This window comes from Nilaparvata lugens, chromosome 7 (assembly GCF_014356525.2).
Source record: "Nilaparvata lugens isolate BPH chromosome 7, ASM1435652v1, whole genome shotgun sequence".
NCBI classification, from domain to species: Eukaryota; Metazoa; Arthropoda; class Insecta; order Hemiptera; family Delphacidae; genus Nilaparvata; species Nilaparvata lugens.
The window spans coordinates 45,002,254-45,008,253 of NC_052510.1; positions in this window are offsets into that span (position 1 = coordinate 45,002,254).

Genomic DNA, 6,000 nt, shown 5'->3' on the forward strand with positions numbered 1-6,000 from the left:
CAGAGGTCAATTCTGAGTGACGATAGTGTTGGCTGACAATCGGTAAGTGTTAGAATGACCATTTATTATCAGGGTTATTCTAATAAGTTATAATAGACCAGTTTTTAAATAATTAATAAAGTACCAATTCATAATAAACAATCATACCAATGGTACTAGAAAGTATTACTTCAAGAATCAAGAAACCAGTGGGTCGCAAGAGGGCAACAATTGGAGGACGCATGTAAAGGAACTTCCAACACCTGTGAAACATCAGAATTAGTGGCCGGGCTGTAATCCGAGTGAGACACCAGCTAGTCGCCAAAATCTGGTCAAAATTCTTTTGAATAACTTGGGCAACCAGACCAGACAGCCGGTGGATCTCTCTGTCACCTCTGTCTTTTGGGCTAAGTGAAGAGGTGGCTCTTATTGCATCAACTTCGCCCACAAAACTCGTAATATTTTAGAATATTTTAAATAAAGGAAATTCTATCTATCCATCACCAGTAATCATTTTTAAAACAGGGCAGCCGTCGTTTTGGTCGCCGTCGCAGGGCTATTCATACAAAATAAGGCTGCCAACTGGCTGAAATAACAATGCGCGGTGGCGGAGTTAGCAACCACCCTTACTGCTCGACCAACTTGCCATATCTAAAGCACCTATTACATTAGGACCCCAGGCTGAATCATCAGTGAGACACAAAATTCCCAAACTAGCTACGTGGCATTATTTATTACTTTCCTTGCCCTATTACCATAGGTAAGGAAAGTATTGCTTTCCGAAAAAAAAATCTGGTGTGGTACACTCACACAACTTTCATGGCTCATATTTGAAACTAAGATCAAACTTCTGTATATGTGTATATATAATTATTGTTTTCAGAGTACTTTTTCCTTAGAGTAAATTGTGAAATACGATTATTTTTTTAGTCGTAATTTTTTTAAAGTCGTCAAAACAGCTGTTCTACAGATGAAATATCTCGACTATGTGTTATTTTTACTTTCCTTGCCCTACTACCATAGGTAAGGAAAGTATTGCTTTCCAAAAAAAATTAAGGTACCCCAATTTCAAGTTTTCTATACGTTTCAAGGTCCCCTGAGTCCAAAAACATGATTTTTGGGTATTGGTCTGTGTGTGTGTATGTGTGTGTGTGTGTATGTGTGTATGTCTGTGAACACAATAACTCCATTCCTAATAACCGATTGACTTGAAATTTAAACTTAAGGTCCTTATACCATGAGGACCCGACAATAAAATTCAATAAAATTCAATTCAAGATGGCGGAAAAAATGGCGGATAAATACTAAAAAACCACGTTTTTCACGTTTTTCTCGAAATGGCTCTAACGATTTTCTTCAAATTTATACCATGGATAGCCATTTATAAGCCCTATCAACTGAAATGAGTATCATTTCAGGGAAAATTTCAGGAGCTCCGTAATATTATTGAGAAAAATGGCGGATAATGACTAAAAAACCATGTTTTTCACGGTTTTCTCGAAAACGGCTCCAACGATTTTCTTCAAATTTATACCATAGGTATTCATAGCTATTCATCCCTATCAACTGGCATGAGTCTCATTTCTGGGAAAATTTTAGGAGCTCCGTAATATTCTTGAGAAAAATGGCGGATAATGACTAAAAAGCCATGTTTTTCACGGTTTTCTCGAAAACGGCTCTAACGATTTTCTTCAAATCCATACCCTGTATAGTTATTTATTAGCTCTATCAACTGACATGAGTCTTTTTCCTGTGGGGTACTAATGGGGGGTCCACCCAATCCTTGAGAAATGGACTTTGTAACCTCCTTCTCGTGCATGAGGTAGGTAGGAACACGGTTTTTACTTTTTCTTCTTCCATATACCGTGGGTAGGTAGAGCAGTTTATAAAAAGAACATAGTCATAGTCAAGATATTTCATCTGTAGAACAGCTATTTTGACGAATTTAAAAAAAAAAAACATCGAATTTCACAATATTTACATAAAGGAAAAAGTACTCTGCAAACAATTGTATATACACATATACAGTAGTCTGATCGTAGTTGCAAATATGTTGCCGTCAATCGTCATTATGTTTTTCTCCTAAATTATTCTCGTTTGATATTGAGGCTTAGGTTTATTTAGCGAAATATATTGGAAATTTTAAGGTAGGGTTATAAAAAGGGCACTTTGTTCCGTGGATGTTTTTTTTACAAGAGAAATATTTGATCAAAATAAGGGGAAAGGTTTTTAAGCGAAAATAGATGTAAAATTTTAAATAGTTCAATGAGCAAGGAAAGTTGTGTGAGTGTACCACACCATATTTTTATGAACTGCGCTACCTACCTACCTCATGCACGAGAAGGAGGTTACTAAGTCCATTTCTCAAGGATGGGGTGGACCCCCCATTAGTTTCCCAGAGAGGAGAATCATGCCAGTTGATAAAGCTGATAAAAAGCTATCCATTTAATATATTTGAAGAAAATCGTTACAGCCGTTTTTGAGAAAACGTGAAAAACATGGTTTTTTAGTGATATCCGCCATTTTTCTCAAAAATATTACGGAGCTCCTGCAATTTTCCCAGAGATGAGACTCATGGCAGTTGATAGGGCTTATAAATAGCTATCCATGGTATAATTTGAAGGAAATCGTTAGAGCCGTTTTCGAGAAAACCGTGAAAAACATGGTTTTTTAGTGATTATCCGCCATTTTTCTCAAAAATATTACGGAACTCCTGCAATTTTCCCAGAAATGAGACTCATGTCAGTTGATAGGGCTTATAAATAGCTATTCATGGTATAAATTTGAAGAAAATCGTTAAAGCCGTTTTTGAGAAAATCGTGAAAAACATGGTTTTTTAGTAATTATCCGCCATTTTCTCCGCCATATTGAATTGAATTTTATTGAATTTCTTATTGTCAGGTCTTCATGGTATAAGGACCTTAAGTTTAAAATTTCAAGTCAATCGGTTAATTAGGAATGGAGTTATTGTGTTCACAGACATTCACACACACACATACACACACACACACACACACACACACACACACACACACACACACACACAGACCAACACCCAAAAATCATGTTTTTGGACTTACGGGACCTTGAAACGTATAGAAAACTTGAAATTGGGGTACCTTAATTTTTTTTGGAAAGCAATACTTTCCTTACCTATGGTAGTAGGGCAAGGAAAGTAATTAAGGTACTCCAATTTCTAAATTTCTATACGTTTCAAGGTCCCCTGAGTCCAAAAAAGTGGTTTTTGGGTATTGGTCTGTATGTGTGTGTGTGTTTTGCCGTGCTACCAATTTTTCCTTAAATCGGTTGGAATAGCATTTAACACCTATTAACCTAAGGATAGTTGTCGGCTCCAATGAAATAGATTCTTGATAAATTGTGAATGGATCTATCGCCTATGAATGAGAAATCCAGTTTTCAGAGCAAATGAACTTATAATCTTCAGATGAATTTATACAAATACACAAAGAACTATATCTTAAGCCTAATTATTTAGAGTTACTACGAACTAAAATACTTATCTAGTTTACAGTTGAAAAACAGTGGCTATTGGCTTGAATACACAAATAGCTATTTATTAACAAAATAGAACACAATAAACTGTTTAAAACGCAGTTTAAAACATTAATAAACGAAAATGATTCAGAGCAAAATTTTACAACAACACACGTAGCCAGCCATTTTTCTAGAGAAGAAGAACAGGCCAAAAAACAAGTCAGAACAGAGACACCTCCAACATTACAGACACATCACCAAAAATTTATAAATTACAAGTTTAGAATTCACATTCTACATCTGTTCTCAATAAAACTTTATTTTGAAACTGTTATTTTAAACTTTCATATATATTCTCTATTCAAATAAACTATTTATTCTGTTTCTCAGCCTCGGTGACACCATGGAACAATGCAACAATCATTTACGATAAAAAATTCTCCGTCGAAAAGTTTGTCCGTCTATTGATGACTCTGATATTTACTATAAAGTTTCATAGATCTCGAATTGAAGATTCGATTCCAATGTGAGAAGAAAAATGTAATATTACAAATACCCCCCTCTTGACATAAAAAAATTTTACTGTTTGAAAATTTAAAAAAAAAAAATTACATTGACCCTAATGATAATTGTTGAAATTTAAATTCGAGAACAGTAACAATTTTTTCTAGAAAAAACATTACATGTCATCCAATAATATTGAAAATTATTATAAAAATTCATCAATAGCGTTTGTTATATGTTTCCAAACAATATTTCAAAATATAGAATATCAATATTACTTTTGATTTAGTTTTATAATTTAAAGGAAAATATCTCAACAGAAAGTTTAATATGTAAAGAATAGTTTTTTGAAATTGCACATAAATTTAATAGGTAGAAAATTCAATTTTTTATTGCATAAAAAAATTTAGTATGTTGAATGAAAAATTTTTTTTATTATTTATATATATATATATTTTTTAAATGAATTGATGAATTGTTACATTTATTTTCACATAAAATTTCAATAAATCAAAAAATGTTCATTTCTTTCACTATTGACGCGGTTGATTTTATTGATGCACATTTTGGAAAACAGTCCGTTAAGGCACTCAGTATGATTTTCAGTTAAGTGTGACTCCAATGTGATGACGTTAGTGTTGGGCTGATCTGAATGCACATAGTGTTGGGCTGATACTTGTAGTCGACTGATGCATATCAAACTCGATACAGGTGACATCTCAGTTAGCATTGCTTCATGTTTGTAGTAGACGGCTGCATTCCAAATTCAATACAGAGTCACATAAATTTTGTATCATATTTGTAATTATACAATGTACATTTCAGGCTTGAAATGACAATGTAATTCGTTTTTTGGAAAAGAGATAGACGCTGCATACAGGATTAATTTAGGTGAGGATTAATTTAGGTAAGGTTTGGTTTTTTGATATTTTCAGCTTTCAAGGTTTAGAGTTCTGCATACAGGAATAATTTAGGAGAGGATTTTTTGAATCAATTCTTTCATGATACTGTGACTGTTTTTCTGAATTCAAAGTTGCGAATGTGAACATGGATGGCAATTACCTCCAGGTAATGTAGTAGTGTTGAAGTTTGAGATACAAAGTCAGCAATAAGCGTTGGCATTGTTATTGGCATATGCTTTGGTGTCGGCATTGATTTTGGCATTGGCATCAGCATTGGCGCAGGTATTGGCATTGGCGCAGGCATCGGCGTTGATTTTGGTGTTGGCATCAGCATTGGCACAGGCATTGGCATTGGCATTGGTATCAGCATTGGCGCAGATATTGGCATTGGCGCAGGCATTGGCGTAGCTTTTGGCATTTTGGCGTAGTTATTAGTGTTGATATTGGCGTAGTTATTAGTGTAGGCATCAGCATTGATTTTGGCGTAGTTATTGGTGTTGATATTGGTGTTGACATTGGCATAGTTATTGGCATTGGCACAGGCATTGGCATCAGCACAGGCATCGGCATAGATTTTGGCATTTTGGCGTAGTTATTAGTGTTGATATTGGCGTAGTTATTAGTGTAGGCATCAGTGTAGATTTTGGTGTAGTTATTGGTGTAGGCCGCAGCGTAGATGAGTCACACTAGTTCGAAAATCACCCAAATGTTCTTAACACTCTTCATGGCGTTCACTTGTTGCTGATTTCAAGATTCACATGATAACTATTTCAATGTTAATGTCTGTGCTGTACCTGTTATCTTAAAATGCTTATAAACTAAAAGAAAAACTTGATTAGGCTATCAATACAATCTAATACACATGAAAATTATTTTTAAATATATATGAAATTGAAATTTGTTAACATCTTATTATACAGTCAGCAATACATAAATTGTGAAATATGGACATATCAATGATAAATTTAAAAAAAATCATTTCATCTATTCACTGTTCAATTATCAAAATTTAATCCATTCTTCAAAATAGAAATAGAATTTCATAACACCCTGTATCATTATCAAAATTGTGAAAAACATCAGATCATCACAACAAAAATTAATTTCAATATATATTTCA